We start from the raw sequence: 27,174 nt of genomic DNA on the forward strand, positions 1-27,174 counted from the left end.
TTGTTGGCACAATCTGTAAAGATTTGACCTTAACAAAAATATAAATTTGTTGATGTATCCAAGTATATGGAGAATAGGGACAGATTCATGTAGGCTCATATTGTGCTTTGCACTTATGTCTGAGGCTCATACGGGGCTTAGGTCTGAGGCCCTGGACACTGAGATTTCGTTGTATGCGCTGACGGGGCCACTGGCTGTAATTATACGGACGGAGTCACTGTGCGCTGAGTTGGTCATAATTTTCAGTCGTATGCGACTATTTGAAGTAGGCAGCTGCACACAGTAGCTCCAACTCCAACATTACAATCACCCCCTCAAAACATATAACTGTTAGGGTAAAATGTTACATGAACATAGCCTAAGCCTGCCGCTGTGCACGTCAGTCTTCAGAAGGGGCTTGCTGGAGGAGGATTCGCCTAATTCATTAAGAGTTGCACACAGCTAATGAATTAGATGCATTTCTCTACTGCTAGTAATGACTGGAGGACATGTCTGGAGTAAGCTACAACACTAAAGTGGTATGACTTTCCATGACTGTCAGGCAGTCCTAGTCATGCCCCATTGCACCCATTCTGCGTCCATATTAGTGTAGCTGGCCGAGACTGGTGCAGTAAGACCAGATGTCACAAAAATGTTGCAAATTATTGAAATGTAAAATACACACATATCTTAATTATCAGGGCCACTGTGTCAGTTGGAGATAGAGCTCTGCAGCAGCATCCTTGGCAGTCATACTGCTACTTTTGCAGGAGACTAGATCTGTTTAGATCTGCATTTCCTGAGCTGGCTAGTTGTGGCTAGTCGTTAATGACAGAGGTACATTTTCTAAAGTTTTCTGTCCAGTTCAGGAAAGCCCATTTAATTGAAGAGAAAAGACAGTTGTAATATATATATTTAAATATATAAATATACCATATATGGGGAATATATACAGGTGTAACTGTAATGTGTCAAGAGCCATACTAACACAAAGAATTCATATTAGCAGTAATGAGATCACAAAGATATAACCAGGCTGTTTATTCAGTAATACATACACAGAAAATGCATTACATGGATTATATACACTGAAGGCTTATAAAAGCAGGATTCATTTCAACAATCTTACAGCAAATATTTACAGGTCAAATGTCAACAAGACTCTTTAGAAATTAAATTTGCTAAATGACATTTTAGTTTTTGAATATTTCTTATATTTAGTCACAACAGACTATTTTACCCAGGAGCATATGCCTGTGCAGGAGGGGAAGGAACGACCGAGCTGACTGAGCAGAGCACATTTCTTTCTCTATACATATTAGTACTAATATTATGATTACCGTGTAAAGTGAATGTCTGCACTCAAACATCCTTTTGCTTTCTTTTTTTTTATTGAAATAGGATTTTTTTTGAGAACCAAAATTAGGGGTTCATTAACTCCTTAATACATAAGTCAAAGCTCTTTTTACGCATTGAGCTTCAAATACATTTTCTAGACGTTAAAGGAAACCTGTCAGGTCAGATAACTCTATTAACGTGCAGTTATAGTTTTAATCAGAGGGTTAATGGCGTTGTGAAGGTGCTTGGCCTCTATTCTGGAAGTGCTGCTCCCTTCAGAAAATAAAGTTTATTTCTCACTGGAGCTGCCGGCTTTCAGTCATTAAGTTGTGCTGGTGCGGCTTCAGTCTTCTCTCACTATACTGTGATCATACCCCGACACATTGACTGATAGCCAGCTCCGTACTTACGTACTGACTGCTGTCACTCACAGTCCAGCGGCATGCTTGCATCCATCGCTGACAGTATGGTGAGCGAGGACTGAAGCGCATTATCAATAAAGCAGCCAGGCACTGTCATAACTCTATTAACCAGCATGTTAATCTACAGTTTAGCAGCGTTACCTGACCTGTCAAATTCCTTAAGTGTCAAATTATGTCTATTTGCAGCTACCACTAAATGGAGTTCTGCCAGTAACTGCACTTGATTTATACATTTAAAGGGTTATTCGAAAAATTGCACTATTTTTAACAAAGCACAGTAAATGCATACTTAATGTTCATATATAGATTAAGCTCAACATATAGTTTCTTGTGACTTTTTTCATCTGTATCTGCCCTTCGGTGCATCCAGTTTCACATAGGACAATGAACAGTCCTATCCTTAGCTGCTAAAACTATATTTTCCAGCGTTACTTGCTTCTCCTCAGTGCTGCACAGTCCTCCCCCCTCTCTTGTGTGGTCATTGAGATAGTCGAATTTCTCTGAGTTATCATCTAGCCAATTTAAGTGTATTAAATAAATTCACCTAGTGCCTCTGTGAACTTTTTGATTTAGTACAGTCCGATGCCCAACCAATTTTATCTTCTGCCATTTACATTCATAAATACATCATTTTCTAGTTTTAGCAAAGCTCAATTCTCCTGCACTCCTCAACAAGGGTAGTGCATAGTTGTCACCTGTTGCTGACATGTTAGTAATGCAAAACTGCAACTGCTGCACTGTTGATGCAAATAGCAGAAGATAATTCTTTGCGATAAGCATCAATAGGGCAGCAGTTGTAATTTAACATAAGTAAACTCTCAGTACAAGAAACAAACAGCTCATCTAATCTCTGCCCCTCTCTACAGAGCCCCATAATGCATTATATCTCACTTCTCATTTCCCAGTATACAGCTCATTCTGCAGCATCTTTACCCTTTCTGTCCCTTCTATATACAACCCATCCTGCAGTATTTGCCTACTTTCTATACCCTTTTTATGCAGGCCATCCTGCAGTACATCACTATTTTTAGCTACCAGCACATAGGTACCCCTTTCCTTCACAGTAGAAGCTAGAACTATATGACAGTTCTCATGGCAACTGGAGAGTAAATGGAGGGGCATTTTTAAGGAGTAGATATGTGGAAAACGGGGCAGATTTAAAATCGGTTATATTGGCACAAATATGTGTACATTATTATAAGACCACATGGTGATTTTGGGAATACACCCTTAAAGGATTATTCTCAGTTTAGCAAGTTATCACAAATCCACTGGATGAGTGATAACTTGCTCATTGCTAGAGGTCAAACTATTGAATCCCCTATGATCCCAAAAAAGAGGATGAGACAAATCTCTTTTAAATGTGATAATGACCACACATGCATTCATTGTTTATGGGACTGCTGTATACAGTCAAGTACAGCACTCCGCTATCTCTGTCAGTCCCATGCTTCTGGCCCATTCCTATCAGTCACTTGCTATCAATTGAAATGTTCCTCTACAGTAGTGCATCTGATACTGTTGCCCCATGGGACCTGAGAGTGCTCTTATCAGACAAAGAGGAAGATGCTTTACACAGGACACTTGTCCTTCAGAAAAGTATCAGACTTAGTAGAATGGATATAAATAGGTACATGAACAGATTATAACAAATAGGTCAGTTTACATTCTTTAGTTTGTACATTTAGAAAAAAACTTCCTAAAGAGTAATCGTTGTTTCAATTTTTTTATTCCTTAAATCAATGGTAAACATGAAAATAAGCAACTTTGTAATATATGTTATCAGAGAAATCTGCTTCTCTTGGATTGTTATTTCACTCTTAATTCATGAGTAGAATCTGTACAATCTGTATTGAGGGAAGACAGATCCTCAATTACAGAGATAAGAGATGACAATTCTATGTAGAGAGAAGCAGATATTGTAATGCAAGTTCTCCATAGAACTTTATCAGCACCATTTGGCATCTATCTAGTAATGAGAAAGTCTGTATTCATTGGAATGAGAATATTGAGAATGCTTTATCAGTCATGGAGGTGAAAAAAGTACATTTCTCTGATACCATGTATTACAATGTATCTTATGATTACATGTACAAGTGTTCTACACAACAGTTACTATTTAAATAATCCTATAAAATGACAAAACAGGCTAATATTCTTATTACACATAGTCCATAATCTTGAAGGAATCACGAGTTTCAAAAAGAAAAAAAAAACAATAATCCTTTGGTATTTGGAGATTTCCAGAAATCAGGCACATTTAGAGAATCCACCGAGATGTCAGATCCTCCTGTATGATGAAATAACATGGACAGGTTCACAAAGATTCTTCAAAGTCCTGGTCACAAATGTTAAAACAGGTGAATGCATTTTATCCTCACTTCAAATGATACTCTTGTAGCTTAGTTAGTAGGATATTTGGATACAAATAATCACATTGTCCTCCAAGTGACTCAGATTTCTCATGACTGGTAACATAAAGGAAGAGAAAGGAGGAAAAAAAATCTAAAAATCAAGAGGGTGTCTGATCGGATGCAGAGAAATGGTTCAGCTGCCGTGAGTAAAAAATATAATTTCAGCGTATGGAGAACAATCATGGAGGGCGGTTCAATGGAAAGCCGTGTTTCTGAAGAACTGCTTCTTTACCATGTGTTAGCATAGTCAAAGGGATTGTCAAGTGTCAGGGGTTATGTAAGGATTCTCCTTGTGGAGAGTGACATAGCGGCCCTGGCATGCCAATGTAAGGAGGCTCATTTGCCATGCCATGCTCCTCTGGGAAATTAAATATGCTAATTGCCTCTTCAGAGAGGAGCAGGACTAGAACTCTACAGCGCCACGGACATGTGAAGAGGCATTTAAACTATATTAGTAGGAATAGAACTTGTGCAAGAGAAACTAATGTCAGAATGAGCCCTATATGTGACTTGATTATGGCCACCCAAGCAATAAAACATGAGTTTCATCTGGCCATCGAACGTGAAAATGTTCAAATCACTTTGATTGTAGCAATTAGTGGCTTGCTGCTGATCCAAAAACTGCATACAATTTGTAATGTTCAAACACTGATAATATATGTCTAGAATTATGTAATCCATTTTGGGATTTATCTTCTCAATTTGCTGTTTCATGTAATATGCCCATTTCATACCCTGTGAACATAATTGTCTTCCCTGAAAAAGATTCTCTATTCTTCAAATTTGAAAAATAAAAATAGAATATCATATCACTTTTTCATCCATAACATAATGGTGACCCGATGCTTAGGCTGACACATTTTGATATTACTACTTCCAAATTAACTGGAGATCGGCATGGAGAATCACATTGTAAATATTCATGTCAATGGAAAACATGCATTTATCCAGACAAACGGAGTACAAGGCTTTGAAAGGAAAATCCCCTTATGGATCTGCCATGTATAATTACCAAGAGATTCTCCTATTTTTATTTTAGCCCAGATGGGATCTATCCTTTTTGTGAGCCAGGCATAGAATAATAATGAACCATGTCAGGCATTTAGCTAACCTTTTATTATATTTAGAGAATATGAGAAGATCTTTAATTTTAACCCAATATGCAGTCATTATGTATGGGAAATATGCTTGATCTAATCAGGACTACACTGGATGCTACAATCCACAATATTGCTTTGGCTGAACGTATTGAGGGGCTTATATGGATTCAAGAAGAATGTGACAAAATGAAGAATCATAACCATGTATGTGCTGCATATAGTTATGTACATTCTATTAGTACATAAATAAGGGGGGTATATTTATATATGTGCATATACCACATCAGATATGACACCACTTTATTACTGATTCAACCGCTGATATCCCCTACTGATTCTAAGATTGAAGGGGATGCAGTGCTGGACTCCTTTAAGGGAGCCTGACACCAGGTTTTTCCATATATAATCTAAATACACCACCATTAAGTTGTCTCCAGCAACCTGCTCATAAGTGCCAGAGAAGGATTACTCACAGTTCATGAATATGGAGGCCTAGTTAGCAGCAGGTTTACTAGTCCTCCAGCAATAAATTACTGCAACTAAAATTGTGATTTTATAAAAAAAATAAACTACAACAAGAAGCCCAGTAACTGACACACCAGAGAAAACAGGGTCTCTATCTGTACATTATACTACCCTCAGATTAGGCAGCAAAAACCTAGTGACAGATTCCCTTTAACCCCTTTCTGACATTAAACGTACTATCCCGTCGAGGTGGGGTGGGCCCGTATGACCACCGACTGGATAGTACGTCATTTGCGATCGGCCGCGCTCACGGGGAGCACGGCCGATTGCGGCCGGGTGTCAGCTGACTATCACAGCTGACATCCGGCACTATGTGCCTGAGCGGTCACGGCCCGCCCCTGGCACATTAACCCCGGAACATTGCAATCAAACAAGATCACAGCGTTCCGGCGGCATAGGGAAGCATCACGCAGGGAGGGGGCTCCCTGCGTGCTTCCCTGAAACCCTCGGAGAATCACGATGTGATCGTGTTTCTCCGAGGATCTCCTACCTCCTTATCCCTGTAGGCCCCGGATGCAAAATGGCCGCGGGGCTGCTTCCGGGTCCTGCAGGGAGGTGGCTTACAAGCACCTGCGCAGAGCGCTCAGACAACTTTTGGGGTCCAATTTATTCTGTTACCCTTGGGAAAATAAAAAATTGGGGGCAAAAATCATTATTGTGAAAAAATATGATTTTTTATTTCTACGGCTCTGCACTATAAATTTCTGTGAAGCACTTGGTGGGTCAAAGTGCTCACCAAACATCTAGATAAGTTCCTTAGGGGGTTTACTTTCCAAAATGGTTTCACTTGGGGGGTTTCAGGCTGTGTGCACACGTTGCGGTTTTTTCGCGGTTTTTCCCGATAAAAACGCTATAAAACCGCATACAATAAGCAACCCATCATTTAGAATGAATTCCGCATGTTTTGTGCACATGATGCGATTTTTTTCCACGAAAAAAAACGCATCGCGGTAAAAACCACAGCATGTTCATTAATTTTGCGTTTTTTTCTTTTTGTGGATTTCCCACTACAAAATGCATTGGGAAGTGTCTGGAAAAACCGCGGCAAAAACGCGTCAAAACCGCGGCAAAAACGCTTCAAAATCGCGGCAAAAACGCATGCGGTTTTCTTGCTGATTTCTTGCAGAAAATGTCCAGTTTTTCTCAGGAATTTTCTGCGAGAAATCCTGAACGTGTGCACATAGCATCAATGTTTAGGGACATCAAGGGCTCTCCAAGTGCGACATGGCGTCCTATCTCAATGCCAGTCAATTTTGCATTGAAAAGTCAAATGGCGCTCCTTCCCTTCCGAGCTCTGCTGTGTGCAACTTTTGGGGTCCAAATTCTCCTGTTACCCTTGGTAAAATAAAACAAATTGGAGCTGAAGTAAATTTTTTGTGAAAAAAAATTAAATGTTCATTTTTTTTAAAACATTCCAAAAATTCCTGTGAAACACCTGAACGGTTACTAATCTTCTTGAATGTGATTTTGAGCTCCTTGACGGGTGCAGTTTTTAGAATGGTGTCACACTTGGGTATGTTCTATCATATAGACCCCTCAAATAGACTTCAAATGTGATGTATTCCCTAAAAAAAATGGTGTTGTAAAAATGAGAAATTGCTGGTCAACTTTTAACCCTTCTAGCTCCCTAACAAAAAAAAATGTTGGTTCCAAAATTGTGCTGATGTAAAGTAGACATGGGGGAAATGTTACTTATTAAGTATTTTGTGTGACATATCTCTGTGATTTAAGGGCATAAAAATTCAAAATTGAAAAATTGCAAAATTTTCGCCAAATTTCCATTTTTTTTTTTTTTTACAAACAAACGCAGGTAATATCAAAAAAATGTTACCACTATCATGAAGTACAATATGTCACAAGGAAACAATGTCAGAATCATCAGGATCCGTTGAAGAGTTCCAGAGTTATAACCTCATAAAGGGACTGTGGTCAGAATTGTAAAAATTGGCCCGGTCATTAACGTGCAAACCACCCTTGGGGGTAAAGGGGTTAATGCGCATCTGTCAGCAGGATTTTGCTAAGTAAGCTACATTATCTTGTTGCCACTGGTATACTGATTAAAATGATACCTGGAGTGAAGAAATCCATCTTGGGGTTCTTGTGTAGTCAGTGTTAGAAGTTTTCAGTTAATGAGATGTCCATGCTCTGGAGCGTGACCGTAGGCAGAGTCTTATCTTCCTGCTCTAAAGGTACCTTCACACATAACGATTTCGTTAACGATATCGTTGCAACGTCACGCTTTTTGTGACGTAGCAACGATCCCGCTAACGATCTCCTTATGTGTGACAGCGACCAACGATCAGGCCCCTGCTGGGAGATCGTTGGTCGTTGGGGAATGATCAGGACATTTTTTTGGTCGCTGATCACCCGCTGTCATTGCTGGATCGGCGTGTGTGACGCCGGTCCAGCGATGTGTTCACTTGTAACCAGGGTAAATATCGGGTTACTAAGTGCAGGGCCGCGCTTAGTAACCCGATATTTACCCTGGTTACTATTGTAAAAGTAAAAAGAAAAACCCCAACATACTCACATTCCGATGTCAGTCACGTACCCCCGTCAGCTTCCCAGCACTGACTGTCAGCGCCGGCCGTAAAGCAGAGCACAGTGGTGACGTCACCGCTGTGCTCTGCTTTACGGCCGGCGCTGACAGTCAGTGCAGGGAAGCCGACGACGGGGGACGTGACAGACATCAGAATGTGAGTATGTAGTGGTTTTTTTTTTTTTTACTTTTACAATGGTAACCAGGATAAATATCGGGTTACTAAGCGCGGCCCTGCACTTAGTAACCCGATGTTTACCCTGGTTACCCGGGGACTTCGGCATCGTTGAAGACAGTTTCAACGATGCCGAAGTCGTTCCCCTGATCGTTGGTCGCTGGAGAGAGCTGTCTGTGTGACAGCTCCCCAGCGACCACACAACGACTTACCAACGATCACGGCCAGGTCGTATCGCTGGTCGTGATCGTTGGTAAGTCGTTTAGTGTAACGGTACCCTAAGCCAGAAATACCAAGGAAAGACCTGACCACAGGTCGCCCCAAGGCACAAACATGTTTCTCATCATAGAGACAGATCGAGAGAGACTGTTTGTGCTAAAGGGTGGCCTGTGGGCAGGTCTTTTCTTGGATTTTCTGGCTTAGAGCAGGAAGATAAGACTCTGCCTACAGTCCTGCCCCAGAGCACGGGTATATCATTAGTTGAAAACTTCTAACACTGATTACACAAGACGGATTTCTTCATCCCAGGTGTCATTTAGAGTCAGTATAACAGCAGCAACATAACAGTGCCTGCGGTTTACATCACAAAATCCTGTGACAGGTTCCCTTTAAGGAAAGATCAACACAAGATTCGAGAGGCCAATATTACTTTCGATTAAATCAGCACAGATAATGGAAATATGGCCTGAGGTAGTTAGTTAGCCTTGATAGGCTTCTGATAAAAATGTTCAATAAATATAAAGAACCAGTTTGTTCCTCATTTACATAATGTTTTTCAGTACGCTATACCTACTCCCATTTTGGCATCTACATTTTATAATGTTACCATAGTGATTTTGCTTAAAACAGGAAAAGACCCATCAGAGTGTGGCTCATAGCAGCCCATTTTGTTAGTTAATGAGGATCGTAACACTTTGACTAAAAATACTTGCCACACAATTAACAGCTTCCAGACTGCCAGGAGACCTTAAACCCTTAACGACCGTCGATACGCCTTTTAACGGCGGCAGTTAAGGGTACTTAAACCACAGCACCGATAATTAACGGCACTGTGGAAAAAATGAATAGCACCCCCCAGAGTCTGTTGCCGGGGGTAGCCGAGACCCCAGAGAACATGATTCGAGGTTTTTTTTTACCGACCCCCGGGTTGCGATCGCCTGTAATTAACAGTTTACCAGCGGTCACAAAAAAAAACCAAAAAACGCGATTTCCCATTTAATTTCTCTGTCCTCCGATGTGATCGCACATCAGAGGGCAGAGAAATGGAGTCCCCGATCGCCCCCCGATACTCACCTGTCTCCCCTGGTGCTCCTCGTGGCTCTCGATGGGCACCGCCATCTTGTTCCGGCCAAAAAATGGCGGGCGCATGCGCAGTACGCCCGCCGGCCGGTACCCCCGGTAGCCGAGACCCCAAAGAATATGATCGGGGTCGGTTTTTATTGACCCCTGTTTTGCGATCGTCGGTAATTAACTGTTTACCGGCAGCCACAAAAAAAAGCGGTGTGTTATTCTCTGTCCTCTGATGTGATCGCACATCAGAGGACAGAGAAATAGGGGGATTCGGGGACCCTGTTATACTTACAGGTGTCCCTGGGTCCTCCTGCGTCCCCTCCTGACCGATGGCTTCTTCATCCGGTAAGAAAATGGCGGGCGCATGCGCAGTGCGACCGCCGTGATCTGCTGGCTGGCAGCTAGAGGAGTTGGGCTAAAGCTAGGGTTAGGGTTAAAGTTAGGGTTAGGGCTAGGGTTAAAGTTAGGGCTAGGGTTTGGGCTAGGGTTAGGGTTGGGGCTAAAGTTAGGGCTAGGGTTGCGGTTAAAGTTAGGGTTAGAGTTGGGATTAGGGTTAGGATTACGGTTGGCATTAGGATTAGGTTTGGGATTAGGGTTAAGGTTAGGGGTTAGGGTTAAGGTTAGGGGTGTATTTCAATTAGGGTTAGGTTTGAGGTTAGGGTTGAGATTAGGATTAGGGATGTGTTGGATTTAGGGTTGTGATTAGGATTATGGATCGGGTTGGGATTAGGGGTGTGTTGGGGTTAGGGTTGGAGTTAGAATTGGGGGATTCCACTTTTAGGGTACATCAGGGGGTCTCCAAATGCCACAGCCAATTTTGCGCTCAAAAAGTCAAATGGTGCTCCCTCCATTCTGAGCTCTGCCGTGCACCCAAACAGTGGTTTACCCCCACATATGGGGCATCAGCGTACTCGGGATAAATTGGACAACAACTTTTGGAGTCCAATTTCTCCAGTTACACTTGTGAAAATAAAACCTTGGGGGCTAAAAACATTTTTTTTGTGGGAAAAAAAATATTTTTTATTTTCACGACTCTATATTATAAATTTCTGTTTCGCACTTGGGCATTTAAAGTTCTCACCACACATCAAAAGTTCCTTGGGGGGTTTAGTTTCCAAAATGGGGTCGTTTAGGTACATTAGGAGCTCTGCAAATGCAACATGACGCCCGCAGACCATCCCATCAAAGTCTGCATTCCAAAATGGCGCTCCTTCTCTTCCAAGCTCTGCCGTGCGCCCAAACAGTGGTCCCCCCCACACATGGGGTATCAGTGTACTCAGGACAAATTGGACAACAACTTTTGGGGTCCAATTTCTCTTGTTACCATTGTGAAAATAAAAATTTGGGGGCTGAAAAATCTTTTTTGTGGAAAAAAAAAATATTTTTTATTTTCACGACTCTGCATTATAAACTTCTTTGAAGCACTTGGGCATTCAAAATTCTCACAACACATCTAGATAAGTTCCTTGGGGGGGTCTAGTTTCCAAAATGGGGTCACTTGTGGGGGGTTTCTACTGTTTAGGTACATCAGGAGCTCTGCAAATGCAACATGACGCCCGCAGACCATCCCATCAAGGTCTGCATTACAAGTGGCGCTTGGATGTGTGCCCGAACAGTCCCCACCCCCCCCCACATATGAGTATCAGCATACTCAGGACAAACTGGTCAACAAATTTTGGGGTCCAATGTCTCCTGTTACCCTTGAGAAAATAAAAAAAATAGCAGGCTGAAAAATCATTTTTGAGGAAAAAAAAGGATTTTTATTTTCATGGCTCTACTTTACAAATTTCTGTGAAGCACTTGGGGGTTCAAAGTGCTCACCACACATCTAGATAAGTTCCTTAATGGGTCTAGTTTCCAAATTGGTGTCACTTGTGGGGGGTTTCCACTGTTTAGGCACTCAGGGGCTCTCCAAACGCGACATGACGTCCGATCTCAATTCCAGCCAATTCTGCATTGAAAAAGTCAAATGACACTCCTTCTCTTCCAAGCTCTAAAGTGCGCCCAAACAGTGGTTTACCCCCACATATGGGGTATCGACGTACTCAGGACAAATTGCACAACAACTTTTTTGGTCTAATTTCTCCTGTTACCCTTGAGAAAATAAAAATTTTGGGGCAAAAAATCATTTTTGTAGAAAAAATGTGATTTTTTATTTTATTTTCACGGCTCTACCTTATAAACTTCTGTGAAGCACTTGGGGGTTCAAAGTGCTTACCACTCAACTAGATAAGTTCCTTAAGGGGTCTAGTTTCCAAAATGGTGTCACTTGTGGAGCGTTTCCACTGTTAAGGCACATCAAGGGCTCTCTAAACGTGACATGGCGTCCGATCTCAATTCCAGCCACTGCATTGAAAAAGTCAAACGGTGGTCCTTCTCTTCCAAGCTCTGCGGTGCGTCCAAACAGTGGTTTTTGGGGTATCGGCGTATTCAGGAGAAATTGCACAACAAAATTTATGGTTAAATTTCTGTTTTTACACTTGTGAAAATAAAAAAAATGGTTCTGAAGTAAAATGTTTGCAAAAAAAGTTAAATGTTCATTTTTTCCTTCCACATTGTTTCAGTTCCCTGTGAAGCACGTAAAGGTTAATAAAATTATTGAATGTGGTTTTGAGCACCTTGAGGGGTGTAGTTTTTAGAATGGTGTCACACTTGGTTATTTTCTATCATATAGACCCCTCAAAATGACTTCAAATGTGATGTGGTCCCTAAAAAAAATGTTGTTGTAAAAATGAGAAATTGCTGGTCAACTTTTAACCCTTAACTCCCTAACAAAAAAAAATTTGTTTCCAAAATTGTGCTGATGTAAAGTAGACATATGGGAAATGTTATTTATTAACTATTTTTTGTGACATATCTCTCTCATTTAAGGGCATAAAAATACAAAGTTTGAAAATTGCAAAATTTAAAAAATTTTCACCATATTTCCGTTTTTTTCATAAATAATCACAAGTAATATTGAAGAAATGTTACCACTAAGATGAAGTACAATATGTCACGAAAAAACAATCTCTGAATCAGCGGGATCTGTCAAAGCGTTCCAGAGTTATAATCTCATAAAGTGACAGTGGTCAGAATTGTAAAAATTGGCCCGGTCATTAAGTACCAAATTGGCTCTGTCACTAAGGGGTTAAACATCCTCCTCTGCAATATTTTCTAAAACATCACTGAGAAGGCACAGACAGTTTATTACCAGTTCTGCCTTCTCAATCGCTGTATATACAGAAGCTAAAGAAGTGCTGTATATGCAGTAAACAGAACAGTTGATGCCAATAAGATGAAAATTAAAATATTACAATATTTAAATGCCTCCCTAAGATCTTCTATGATCATATGGGGGCACAATGTAAAAAAAATAGAAGTAAATAAATTAATAAAATTAACAAGTAAAAAAATAGAGAAAAATGCCACAGGAAATCCAAATTACTATTGCTAACCCACCCCTGTAAAAAAAAAGGTTTCAGATAAATAGATATATTTGTTACAGAATGAGGTACACATTTTTAAAGTGTATTTTAGTTATTCTTCGTGGTCATAAAAAATTGGGAAAATAGACACTAATTACCTTTTATAGTTCCACCAATGTCATCCCCTAAAGAAAATGGAATGAGTTTGTCATAAAAAATGGAACTCTACATATCCTGAAAAAAACCCTCAAAACCTGACCTGAATAGCTGAAAAATAACACATTTTACAGCTCTTTTCCCCATTTACGCCATGGCCATTTTTTCCACCACATTTTCAAAAGTCATAACTCTGATATTTTTCGGTCAATATAGTTGTATGAGGGCGTTTTTTTTTTTTTTTTGTGGAACGCGTGGGGCTTTTGAAATTTCATTTGCAGTGGGCAAAGATTTTAATTCTGGCATTTTTTATCTTATTTTATTTTTGTTGCGTCGTTTACCGATAAGATTTATTCATTTTATATTTTGATAGATCGGACTTTTATAAACACAGCCATACAAAAAATGTGTATTTTTTATTGTTTTTATTTTTGATGGTGCAAAAAGGGGATGATTTTAACTCTTTTTCTTCACCTTTTTCTCGATTTAATCCAGAAAAGGAGACGCCCTCATACAACTATATTGACCGAAAAATATCAGAGTTATGACTTTTGAAAATGTGGTGGAAAAAATGGCCATGGCGTAAATGGGGAAAAGAGCTGTAAAATGTGTTATTTTTCAGCTATTCAGGTCAGGTTTTGAGGGTTTTTTTCAGGATATGTAGAGTTCCATTTTTTATGACAAACTCATTCCATTTTCTTTAGGGGATGACATTGGTGGAACTATAAAAGGTAATTAGTGTCTATTTTCCCAATTTTTTATGACCACGAAGAGATTGTCCGATTGCTTGTGCTATACATAAAAGTGCATCAGGATCGTAATGACAGGCACGGGGGTCATCAGAAGACCCTCAGCTGTCATGACAATCCATCAGCAGGTTCAGCGTGTGAGCCCGCATCAAAGGCTGGAGCAAAAAAAAATCAGTCCAATGGTGATCCAGAAAAGTAGGACGAGTGTCATGCGAGTACAATGCGATTTTTTTTTTTTTTTTTTTTTTTTTTTTTTTTTTTTTTTTTTTTTTTTTTTTTTTTTCACCTAGTATCCGTATGACATGCGTATGCAATGCGTTTTTAACATCAGCTTTTACATACAGTAATCTGTCATTTAAAGCTAGTTTAGAAACGAATTAGGCAATCTTATATAGAGATAGGTAGGATAGATATCCTGTAGATATTTCATGTCACAAGCCCTCTACAAACAATAAGCTAGCATCATTTTAGTGCCTTTCATGTGGCACTAAAGGGTGTATAGCTTTAGTAAACTTATTAAATAATTAAATGAAAAAAAAATGGTGTGGGATCCTAACTAGCTAAGTGAAAGCAGACAGCTGGGGGGAGGGACTGGTGTTATTATTCTGGGAAGGGGTCACTATCCATGGATCTTCCCAGCCTATTTATAACAGCTCAGAGCTGTTTGCTTAGCCTTTACTTGTTGTTAAAAAGGGGGGACACCCCCAAAAAATGGCACGGGGTCCCCCTATTTTGAATAGCCAGTAATGGCTAAGCAGACAGTTGAGAGCTGATATTAATAGGCTGGTAAGGGGCTATGAATATTGGCCCCTTCCTAAACTAATAACACTAGCATTAGATGTGAAAATTCTGGCACTTAGCCTCGGCTCTTCCCGATAGCCTTGGTGTGTTGGTTATAAGGGGTAAAGGTTTTGGGGTTGATGTCTGCTGATATCAAGCTCAGGGGTTAGTAATGGAGAGGAGTCTATAAGACACCCCCATTACTAACCAAGAAGTGAAAAGAAATAAAGTCCTTTAATTGTAAAACGCACTCCCCGATCCTCTTGCACCTATATAGTACCATTAAAAAATAAAATAATCTAAAGCGATCCACCGTAACTCCATAACAAGGAGGTCCCACAACGATCCCCGACTTTGCTACATCTGGAGGATGACCAGTAACCAGTAGAAGCGCCACTACAGCACAAAATGGCTGTCGTCCATCGAACGCCGATGTTTTAAAGTATTGGAATAAAGTTTTTCTAACCGGTGAGTGCGATCTGTTCCTTTCAATTTTTGTATCTATTGTGGCTATTTTCTTTGGAGCGGCACCCCGGCTCACTTACGGCTGTATTTATGCTTGCAGCATCAGTTCATGCAATTACCTGTGCACTGCGTGGACTTCCCCGTTGTGCGGATTACTACTTTGCTGGAGCCATCCGGGGGGATGTGCTGAGCGGTGACATCAGTAATGTGATCACTCAGCATGGCTGCCAGAACACACTGAGAATAGTATGTGAATCCGGCTGCTGTGACGAGCGCTGATGTCATTAAGATTATCGCAGTTCACAGCCGATAAACTGCGGTAACCTTACTGACTTTACCGCTCGCAGCGTGTGAACTTACTGACGGTCAGACCATCGACTGTGAACTGCAATAATCTTACTGACGTCAGCACTCGTCACAGCAGCTGGATTCACAAGTTACACTCAGTGTATTCCAGCGGCCGTGCTGAGCAGTCACGTTACTGCTCAACACAGCCTCCGATGTAGCAGAGTTGGGAATCATCATAGGACCTCTTTATTATGGATTTAAGGCAGACCCCTTTGAATTAGTTTACTTTTTAATGGCATTAAATGGGTAAAAGAATGAGAGAGAATTTTCCCACGCAGCTGTTCCACAAGTGACAGTATGAACTCTGCACTCACAGTGGCGGAAGGATACAGTGTGGAAGGATACCTTCCGTCATTGTATCGTCGGTGCTCCTGGAGAGCGGTCTCATCTGCCGATGTGACAGCACTCTACGGGAGATCGTCATGTGACACTCGTTATTGCATGGATTACTGCGGATCAGGGAGCATATTATTGGTTTATTCTTTTATTTACAGGTGATCGATGGCTTTGGGGATTAGCTGGGTGGTGAGTATGTACTGTATGTTGTATGTTCTTTATGTCTGTATGTTTTTTTTTTTCTTTACACTTGAACACAGTAATCGGATGATGGGACTACTGCTGTCCCATCATCTGGCTACCTGTCACTGTAGCAGGCAATGCCTGCCTACACACAGACCCACACACACACAGATACACACAGTCCCTCAGACACACACAAATACACACAAACACGCGCACACAGCCCCGCACATCTTATCCGCTCAGTCTCCGCCCACACACTCTTCCCCCTCCCGATCTGCAGCGTTTCTCGCAGGCACATCCGCAGCAAATCCACAGATTTTTTTACACCTGCGGATTGGCCTGACACAATGGAAGTTAATGGGTGCAGAAACGCTGCAGATCTGCAAAAAGAATTGACATGTTGGGGAAAAAAAGCTGCGATTCCGTGCGTTTTTTTCCCGCAGCATGTGCACAACAAATGTCAATTTCACATTGACTAACATTGCTTGTGCACTACATTGCGGATTTGATGCAATTCCGCATGTCCAAAAACGCAGCAGAAATACATCAAAATCCGCAACGTGTGTACATAGCCTAAACATATGGAAAATCGGTCTCCCTGTCGAGAGTCGCACAACTGTTCTCCGTATGGTCATCCGTGTGTAATGCATTTGCAATGCGATTTTCTCAAACCTATGTATCCGTATGACATGCATATGGCTTTACATTTCTCACTGCTTTTCCCCACTGAATTTAATGGCTCAATGGGCTGAAATGAGAAAAATGTGTGCGTATTTCTTGCAAATCACACCGATGGTCCGTGTGGTGTCCGAGTTTTTCTGGCACGCATAAACTTGCATTGGCGAGACTAGGGCGATATACGCGTACAATCGCAGCATGCTGCGATTTCACTCGCACGCTGAATATGCCCGAGAGAAAAAATGGTGCTGTGAGCTGCCCCATAGATTAACAGTGGTCCGAGTGCTATGCGATCTTTTCTCGCATAGCACTCTTCCATATTCTATGCTAGTGTGACCCCGGCCTAAGTGTGATTACTGGCCAGTTTGGCTTAAAACCTGGATTATTTATTAAAGAGAACCTGACATGATACATGCTGCCCAATTCACGGGCAGCATATATCAGACTATGGCTGTATGACCTCAGCCAGGTATGTTTCACTCTGAAACACTGTGGTATTTTAGGGAAAAACATACCGTATATACTTGAGTATAAGCCGCCCCAAGTATAAGCCGAGGCACCTAAATTTGCCACGTAAAACTGGGTAAGCTTATTGACTCGAGTATAAGCTGGGTATGCATTGTCCCCTCATCCCTGTCCTGCTATGCGTGGCTCCTCCCGTCACTGTCCTGCTTTACGGGACTCCCACGTCCTGTTATGCATGGCTTCCCCCATTGCTGTCCTGCTATGTGTGGCCCCCCGTCCTGTCCTGGTATGCGTGGCTCAGGGCCGGCGTCAGCACCTGGCGCACCGGGCAAATGCCGGGGCCCTAGAGAGAGAGGGGGGCCCACTCACGCTGTCATAGATACAGCTGGGAGAGCAGAGCAGGAGATAACATGCTCTCTCCGCCCACAAAGTCACTGCTGGCTGCGTTTTCTTAACCCCTATGTGCCAGCTCTGACACAAGCATCTTCTCACTCAGTCAGTGCAGCCAGGCAGGCACACATAGGGGTTAAGAGAAGGCAGCCAGTGTGACATTGTTTGTGGGCGGAAAGAGCACGTTCTATGCTCTGATCTCCGCCCCTGGCTGGCTGCCGTGCTGCTGAAGTTATGAGGCAGATTCAGGAGGAGCTCCTAGTCCTACCAGTGCCTGAGTGAGTGGCACTGCTATATACTACGTGGGCTGCGCTGCTGAATACTACGTGGGTTGCGCTGCTATATACTACGTGGGCTGCTATATACTACGTGGGCTGCGCTGCTATATACTACGTGGGCTGCTATATACTACGTGGGCTGAGCTGCTATATACTACGTGGGCTGTGCTATATACTACATGGGCTGCTATATACTACATGGGCTGCTATATACTACGTGGGCAGTGTTATATACTACATGTCTGTGTTTATATGCGATCATGAATCGGGGTATGTGTTAAAGGGGGGGCCCACTGAGACTCTTTCGCCCGGGGCCCTCAAAAACCTGGAGCCGGCCCTGGCGTGGCTCCCACCCGTCCTGTCTTGGTATGTGTGGCTCCCCCCCCCATCCTGTCCTGGTATGTGTGGCTCCACCCTGTCCTGTCCTGGTATGCATGGCTTCCCCTCCTCCTGTCCTGGTATGCTTGGCTCACCCCAGTCCCATTGTTGTATGCATGGCTTCCCCAGTCCCGTCGTATGCATGGCTCCCTCAGTCCTGTTGTATGCATGGCTCCCGTCGTATGCATGGCTCCCCTTGGTCCCTTCGATGTATACATGGCTCCCCCCCCGTCCCGTTGTTGTATGCGTGGCACCCCTATTGTATGCGTGGCAGCCCTATCGCAGCATCTCGTTCCAGCTTCCAGCAGCTCTTCCTGTGCTAAGCGATCATGTGGCACCGCTCATTAAGGTAATGAATATATGTGCTCCACGCCTATGGGAGTGGAGACGCGTGCATATTCATTACCTTAATGAGCGGTGCCACGTGAACGCTCAGCAAAGAAAGAGCTGCCAACGCCAACGAGATGTTGCGATGGCGTGGAGGGTGAGTATGATGTCTTCTGGAAGCCGGTGGCTGCAACTGTCACTGTGTACTATAAGATAAATTTTCATTTCTCTTTAGCAGCTGCACAGTTACAGCCACAGCCGCCGACTCCTGCCGCTGCTCCCTCACCGGCTTTCTGGACAATGACTCATGTATAAGCCGAGGGGGCTTTTCAGCACAAAAAATGTGCTGAAAAACTCGGCTTATACATGAGTATATATGGTACTCTAAAAGCTGCTGGGGACAGAGCCGTGCTATAGACAATTGAAATAGGTAGGTCCCAAGCAGCTCTGCCCTGTTTGCTGAGCTGGATTGACAGGCCTCTGCCAAGGGCTCATATAGCTAGAGAACTGTCAATCCAGAGCAGCGGAAGGTGAGAAATGACCAGGGACCCGCCTGTCCGAGTAGTCTACATCACGGCTCGGTTCCCAGCCACTTTGAAAGTATGTTTTTCTCTGGGAAAAGAAGTACACTACCTCAATGAAAATTATCTGATTGCACCCACTTGGACTTTAAAAAATGAACTCACTTGGTGCCAAATATTTTGATTGCAAATATCTCTGCAATGGAGAGGTAAAATTAAAAAATAACAAAAATGTTGTGTTCCGCTCTGTAGTCACTATCACTTCAGATCAACATGAAAATTTTGGTGAAAGGTCCTCTCTAACATGAGTTTAAATGTGATTTATCAATTCTTAACACAACCACATCTCCAATTATAAGAGAGTGTTCACACTTATGCAATCACATAATAATAATAATAATAATAATAATAATCACATTATTGTAGTTTGGTTATTTTCATTTTCCCACTCAAATTGATTTCAGTTGCCTCTTCACGGATCTGTACAGATTAGATGTGACATTAAAAGGTGGAAGAAGTGCTGAAATGATTCTTGGAATGATTTTTTTTGACATGACAAAATCGTTGCATGTGTAGGGGTATGTAGACTTTTTACATTGGTTTCTGGCAAAACTGGGCAATGTGATACACAAATACTGTGCAAAGTTGTTACAATTCACTAAGGGTAGGTATTTCATGCTTTTTTTTTGCTAACACGATCATAATTCAGTACGTGGTATTTATCCATACATACTCCTCTTCAGTACACAAAAACATTTAAAATGTATTGGTTGATGGGCCAATTTCATCTGAGATAAGATTGTCTTCAGACATCAGAATCAAATGTTCAAATTTTCTATTCGACAAGACTTGGGTATGTCTAGTTTGACTGTTCAAGGAGTATTGGTCCTAGATTGATTATCAGATAATTGTGATTAACAGAGGCTCACTTAAACATGTACACACCTTACGGACTGTTGCCATTAAAGGATGTTCATGCTGTTGCATGTTACTGTATCTTACGAATGTGGCAACCTAGTAAGGAGCCTGGTGCAGAACCTATTGTTGGTGGCCCTCACAGTTCTGTTTGAAGGAAATGTGAAAGCTACAGCCTATGAGCGGCTGCTAATTGGTTTCAGAGGTCACTTGGCAAGACAATGTCACGGGACAACTGAGAGAAACAGAGGCGACATCGCTAGATCGGTTGTGGTCCAGGAAAAAAGTTTTTGATATTTTATCTGTGACACTGAAGTATTTAAATGTCCAGAAGCTGACAATCCCATTAACAGTCAGAATATTGTCAGTGAAAGTAATTCTAGAATTCTTTACTCGGATTATTCTATATGCAGCTTACATTCCAAAAAAATACACAATGCCTCACAAACAGAAAATGCTAAGGAATAAATCACAAACTTAAAAGTAGTGTTTGGTCAGAAGAGACTGATGAACTATCCCTAGGAAGGTCATCAATATCAGATTGGTGGGGGTCCGACAGCCGTCACCCTAACTGATCAGTTATTTTAACTCTGCTGATGGCCAGATGTAAACACACTGAATGGAGCTGCAACCTGCAGGTTTACTCACTGTATACTAAGTACTGCAGAACAAATCCTAATCTTGGTTGTCCCATCAGAAGAGATTGATGATATCTTTGACATTAGGTCATCCATATCCAATCGAGCTGTTATGTTTCTGTGGCATCTGGATCTAAAATCATTAAAAGTTGATATCTGCAGCTCCATTTAATGGAAAGAGGATGACTCCAATCAGAGATGTCATCACCTATAAGGTATCTGGATGTAAATATTTACCTGTTGCTACTGAATACATTTAATCAGTACTGCGGTTCCTGTATGTTCAGCAATCTGATAATAACTGATAAACTCACAGCATCTCCTTACCATTATTAAGTACATACTGGGAGTTGTAGGTTAATGTGATACAAATCTATATGGCCTTGACATTAATTAAAATTGATTGCTGTACTAAGCTTGGTGATGTAGTCATGTATGCATAGTGGTTCTGATGTATTCCTGTACTGATGGTAGTTTTGGTGATGAATTTATGTACGGATAGTGGTCCTGCTGCTTTACATACTGACGGTGGTTCTAGTACTATTTTATGACTGATGGTGGTTCTAATGAAGTTTTCACATACGGATGATATTCTAGTGCCGTATTCATGTACTATTGATGACTCTGGTGTTCTACAGTTATGTGAAAAAGTTTGGGCACCCCTATTAATCTTAAGCTTACTGTTTTATGAAAATTGTTTTTTTTGCAACAGCTATCTCAGTTTCATTTATCTAATAACTGTTGGACACAGTAATGTTTCTGCCTTGAAATGAGGTTTATTGTACTAACAGAAAATGTGCAATCTGCATTCAAGCAAAATTTGACAGGTGCATAAGTATGGGCACCCCACCAGAAAAGTGACATTAATATTTAGTAGATCCTCCTTTTGCAAAAATAACAGCCTCTAGTCGCTTCCTGTAACTTTTAATGAGTTCCTGGATCTTGGATGAAGGTATTTTTGACCATTCCTCTTTACAAAACAATTCCAGTTCAGTTAAGTTTGATGGTCGCCGAGCATGGACAGCCCTCTTCAAATGATCCCACAGATGTTCAATGATATTCAGGTCTGGGGACTGGGATGGCCATTCCAGAACAGTGTAATTGTTCCTCTGCATGAATGCCTGAGTAGATTTGGAGCGGTGTTTTGGATCATTGTCTTGCTGAAAGATCCATCCCCTGCGTAACTTCAACTTTGTCACTGATTTATGAACATTATTGTCAAGAATCTGCTGATACTGAGAGGAATCCATGCGTCCCTCCACTTTAACAAGATTCCCGGTGCCGGCATTGGCCACACAGCCCCAAAGCATGATGGAACCTCCACCAAATTTTCCAGTGGGTAGCAAGTGTTTTTTCTTGGAATGCTGTGTTTTTTAGCCGCCATGCATAACGCCTTTTTGCATGACCAAAACTCAATCTTGGTTTCATGAGTTCACAGGACCTTCTTCCAAAAAGAAATTGGCTTCTCCAAATGTGCTTTTGCATACCTCAGCCGACTTTGTTTGTGGCGCGTTTGCAGAAATGGCTTCTTTCGCATCACTCTCCCATACAGCTTCTCCTTGTGCAAAGTGCGTTGTATAGTTGACCGATGCACAGTGACACCATCTGCAGCAAGTTGATGCTGCAGCTCTCTGGAGGTGGTCTGAGGATTGTCCTTGACTGATCTCACCATGTTGAATAATCTTGCCAACCATGAGTTTTGTTGCAAACTGTATTTGTCACATGACGGACGCAAAACCATCATAAGTATCCCTTTATGGAAAATGAGGTCTGTGTAGTATCCATTAAGGTACATCTGCAAAATGCTGGACACCTTAAGTGAAACCAAACAGCCCATATTATAGTTAAAGGGAACCTGTCACCCCGTTTTTTGAGATTGAGATATAAATACTGTTAAATAGGGCCTGTGCTGTGCGTTACTATAGTGTATGTAGTGTACCCTGATTCCCCATGTATGCTGAGAAATACATTACCAAAGTCGCCGTTTTCGCCTGTCAATCAGGCTGGTCAGGTCGGATGGGCGTGTTCACAGCGCTCTTTTCTTCCCCAGCTTTCCGTTGGTGGCGTAGTGGTGTGCGCATGTCCAAGGTCCGGATTCCCTGCGCCCACGTGAAGACAGCGCGCGATCTGCGCTGTCATCCCTTTCATCGGTGGGGGCGGCCATCTTCCAGGGGCCGCGCGTGCGCAGATGTAGTGCTCTGCTGCACGGGGCTTCAGGAAAATGGCCGCGGGATGCCGCGTGTGCGCAGAAGAGATCGCGGCGGCCATTTTCCCAAAGCCGAGATGCAAACTCGGCTTTGGGAAAATGGCCGCCGCGATCTCTTCTGCGCACGCGCGGCATCCCGCGGCCATTTTCCTGAAGCCCCGTGCAGCAGAGCACTACATCTGCGCACGCGCGGCCCCAGGAAGATGGCCGCCCCCACCGATGAAAGGGATGACAGCGCAGATCGCGCGCTGTCTTCACGTGGGCGCAGGGAATCCGGACCTTGGACATGCGCACACCACTACGCCACCAACGGAAAGCTGGGGAAGAAAAGAGCGCTGTGAACACGCCCATCCGACCTGACCAGCCTAATTGACAGGCGAAAATGGCGACTTTGGTAATGTATTTCTCAGCATACATGGGGAATCAGGGTACACTACATACACTATAGTAACGCACAGCACAGGCCCTATTTAACAGTATTTATATCTCAATCTCAAAAAACGGGGTGACAGGTTCCCTTTAAGCTATATTAGTATCCATTACTATCTTTGGGTCTGACATTTAAAATATAGGACAGGGATGTTTTTTGTATTTTGAAAATGATCCACAAAAACTGAATGATTATATATATAACTTAACACTGGAGTTCTAGTCCTCTTCCTCTGTGAAGAGACAATTTGCATATATCTAACTTTGAAATTGCACTCCCTGTTGAGCCTTAAAATGCACAAACTTTTCCTTTGCTGGTAATTTTTGGTGAAAAAGGTAACAATTCTAGTGGAAGTAATCGTCAAAGCTTGCTACATGATTGATTGGAAAAAGGGGTGCATTGGGGGTCTTGTTACCTTAGTTTCTGATCAATTCCATTGCTTGGGGGCTGTGGTTGGTTTCATCGGGGGATGCCATCGGCTTCAGATGCCTAGGACACCAAAATACGTTGCACTGGTTCCTATTCTCTTAAAGGCGTAACTCCATTCAATCTATTTACACCTGGCTGCCACCAGAGTTTAAAACAGCTGATTGGTGGTAGTGCCAGGTTCTGGATTTACACTAATCTGATACTGATGTCCTATCTTTCCTATAGATTATCAATATCTTGTGACAACTCCTTTAAGGCCCCCATATACATTAGAGCTGTCCAAACAGTGACCACCTGTGGTTTATGGCAACCTCTCTACTTTGCCTCTGGGAAAGAATGATAGGGCACCTTTTTTTTCCTCAGAGAGGCGGTAAAATGCCTCTAAAGGTGTCGCTCCCCATGGAAAACGTATGAAAGTTCATGTGTATGGGAAGTCAGTGGAGAAAAATGTTGTCTGTCAGGTATCTCATGTGTTAACAAAATGAAAATGTGTGTTGCCTAATCAGCATTACACTGTAAAAACTGCATTAGAGTGACACCTGAAGGCTACTCTGCTTTACAATGCTATTTGAAGGGCTGTAGATGGAGAACATCTAAAAGCCAGGGGGAATATATGCAGTTGAAAGGAAAATGAGTTTGACACCAGTTAGGCCATGCCAGTTCCATAGCCGATTTTTCTAAAAATAAAAAATAATTTTAGGTGGAGACCTTCTGTATAGTCTGCCACCTATACCCACACCTCTATAAGTAGGAACTATTGGATGATGACTAGGAAACTATGGGTACAATGCTTTGGGGGATACCTTACTGCCAATTTACGGCGCATCCCTGAGAAATATTTGCAGAGCGCAGGCATCGATGATGGCACAAATGAGAGGAGGCGGCGCCCGGTGGGATGATGGATGGCTGCGAGGTGCTTGAGTCCTTGACGCAATACAGGTATGGCACGAAATTTATAAAAGTGATTATTTCAGCATTCCAAGGATACTAAACATAAGAGCCACCTTCACAGAATGCAGCCTTAGTGCTGCTGAAGGTGGCTCTTTTACATTAATAGGCCCTTGGGGGGTGACAGGTTCCCTTTGTTTTTACATACTTAAATGATAAAAACCTTGAATAATACACATAATAAAGTATGATGCTAACATAAGTGCCCCGAACACAGTAAGATACCCCCCACAATGAATTCCTTCAGAGTAACCTTCATACACGGTATAACCCTACTGCACCCCCCACCCTCAATCCATCCATCACAGTATGAATCTCCAACTGCAATCCTCACACAGCCCTCCATACAGAACAATGGCCACAAAAAAAGCTAAATACAGCATAATTGGCCCAATATAATACTCCATACAGTATAACGGCCACACAATGTGCTTTATACAGTATAATAAACCCCACATAGTGCTCCATACAGTATAATGGGGCCCTGCATTGCCTTCCATACAGTATAATGGCCCCACATAGTGTTGCATATAGTATAATGGTCCCACATAGTGCCCCATAGTATTTAAAGGGCCCCATATAGTATAATGGCCCCACATAGTGCTCCATACAATATAATGGCCTCCTATAGTTTTTCATGTGGTATATACACGTGGTCAAAATTGTTGGTACCCCTCGTTTAATGACAGAAAAACCCACAATGGTCACAGAAATAAGTTGAATCTGACAAAACTAATAATAAATAAAAAATCTATGACAATGAACAAATGAATGTCAGACATTGATTTTCAATCATGCTTCCACAGTATTAAAAAAAATAAAACTCATGAAATAGGCCTGGACAGAAATCAAGGTAGCCTTAACTTAATATTTTGTTGCACAACCTTTGAGGCAATCCCTGCAATAAAACGATTCCTGTAACTGTCAATGAGACTTCTGCACCTCTTGACAGATATTTTGGCCCACTCAAGAGCAAACTGCTCCAGTTGTCTCGTGGTTGAAGGTTGCCTTTTCCAGACGCCATGTTTCAGCTCTTTCCAAAGATGCTCAATAGCAGAGGTGTCAAACTGCATTCCTCAAGGGCCGCAAACAGGTCATGTTTTCAGGATTTCCTTGTATTGCACAAGGTGCTGGAATCATTCTGTGCAGGTGATTAAATTATCACCTGTGCAATACAAGGAAATCCTGAAAACATGACCTGTTTGCAGCCCTTGAGGAATGCAGTTTGACACCTCTGCTCAATAGGATTTAGATTAGGGCTCATAGAAGGCCACTTCGGAATAGTCCAATGTTTTCCTCTTAGCCATTCTTGGGTGTTTTTAGCTGTATGTTTTGGGTCATTATGCTGTTGCAAGACTCATGACCTGCAACTGAGACCAAGCTTTCTGACACTGGGCAGCACATTTCTCTCCAGAATCCCTTGATAGTCGAGATTTCATTGTACCCTGCACAGATTCTACAACCCCTGGCAAAAATTATGGAATTAACGGCCTTGGAGGATGTTCATTCATTTGTTTAATTTTGTAGAAAAAAGCAGATCACAGACATGGCACAAAATAAAGTCATTTCAAATGGAAACTTTCTGGCTTTAAGAAACACTAAAAGAAATCAAGAACACTTTTTTGTGGTAGTCAGTAATGGTTACCTTTTGTAACCAAGCATAGGGGAAAATGATGGAATCACTCAATTCTGAGTAAAAAATTATGGAATCATGAAAAACAAACAAAAAACACTCCAAAACATCACTAGTAGTTTGTTGCACCACCTCTGGCTTTTATAACAGCTTGCAGTCTCTGAGGCATGGACTTAATGAGTGTCAAACAGTACTCTTCATCAATCTGCCTCCAACTTTCTCTGATTGCGGTTGCCAGATCAGCTTTGCAGGTTGGAGCCTTATCATGGACCATTTTCTTCAACTTCCACCAAAGATTTTCAATTGGATTGAGATCCGGACTATTTACAGGCCATGACATTGACCTTGTGTCTTTTTTCAAGGAATCTTTTCACAATTTTTGCTCTATGGCAGGATGCATTATCATCTTGAAAAATGATTTTATCATCCCCAAACATCCTTTCAATTGATATGAAAAGTGTCCAAAATATCAACATAAACTTGTGCATTTATTGAAGATGTCATGACAGCTATCTCCCCAGTGCCTTTATCTGACATGCAGCCCCATATAACCAATGACTGTGGAAATTTGCATGTTCTCTTCAGGCAGTCATCTTTATAAATCTCATTGGAACGGCACCAAACAAAAGTTCCAGCATCATCACTTTGCCCAATGCAGATGTGTGATTCATCACTGAATATGACTGTCATCCAGTCATCCACAGTCCACGATTGCTTTTCCTTAGCCCA

The 27,174-nt window shown here is 42.0% G+C and overlaps 1 protein-coding gene across 7 annotated transcripts in view; it reads right to left on the reverse strand.

Annotated features, from left to right (window-relative positions):
• The window catches only part of SCAF8 (SR-related CTD associated factor 8), a 666,705-nt gene that overhangs the window by 361,269 nt on the left and 278,262 nt on the right, over positions 1 to 27,174 (reverse strand). The window contains exon 22 of one of the 7 annotated variants that reach the window (XM_069769411.1): positions 1,006 to 4,029. The exons of 3 other annotated variants lie outside the window; for them this stretch is intronic. The gene's annotated coding sequence lies outside the window, so the exon portion shown is untranslated. Of the gene's footprint in view, positions 1 to 1,005; positions 4,030 to 4,060; positions 4,078 to 27,174 lie in introns of those variants that run through there. 3 more of the 7 variants (XM_069769413.1, XM_069769407.1, XM_069769408.1) reach the window with 3 other exon arrangements.

Source organism: Ranitomeya imitator, chromosome 5, assembly GCF_032444005.1.
Source record: "Ranitomeya imitator isolate aRanImi1 chromosome 5, aRanImi1.pri, whole genome shotgun sequence".
NCBI classification, from domain to species: domain Eukaryota; kingdom Metazoa; phylum Chordata; class Amphibia; order Anura; family Dendrobatidae; genus Ranitomeya; species Ranitomeya imitator.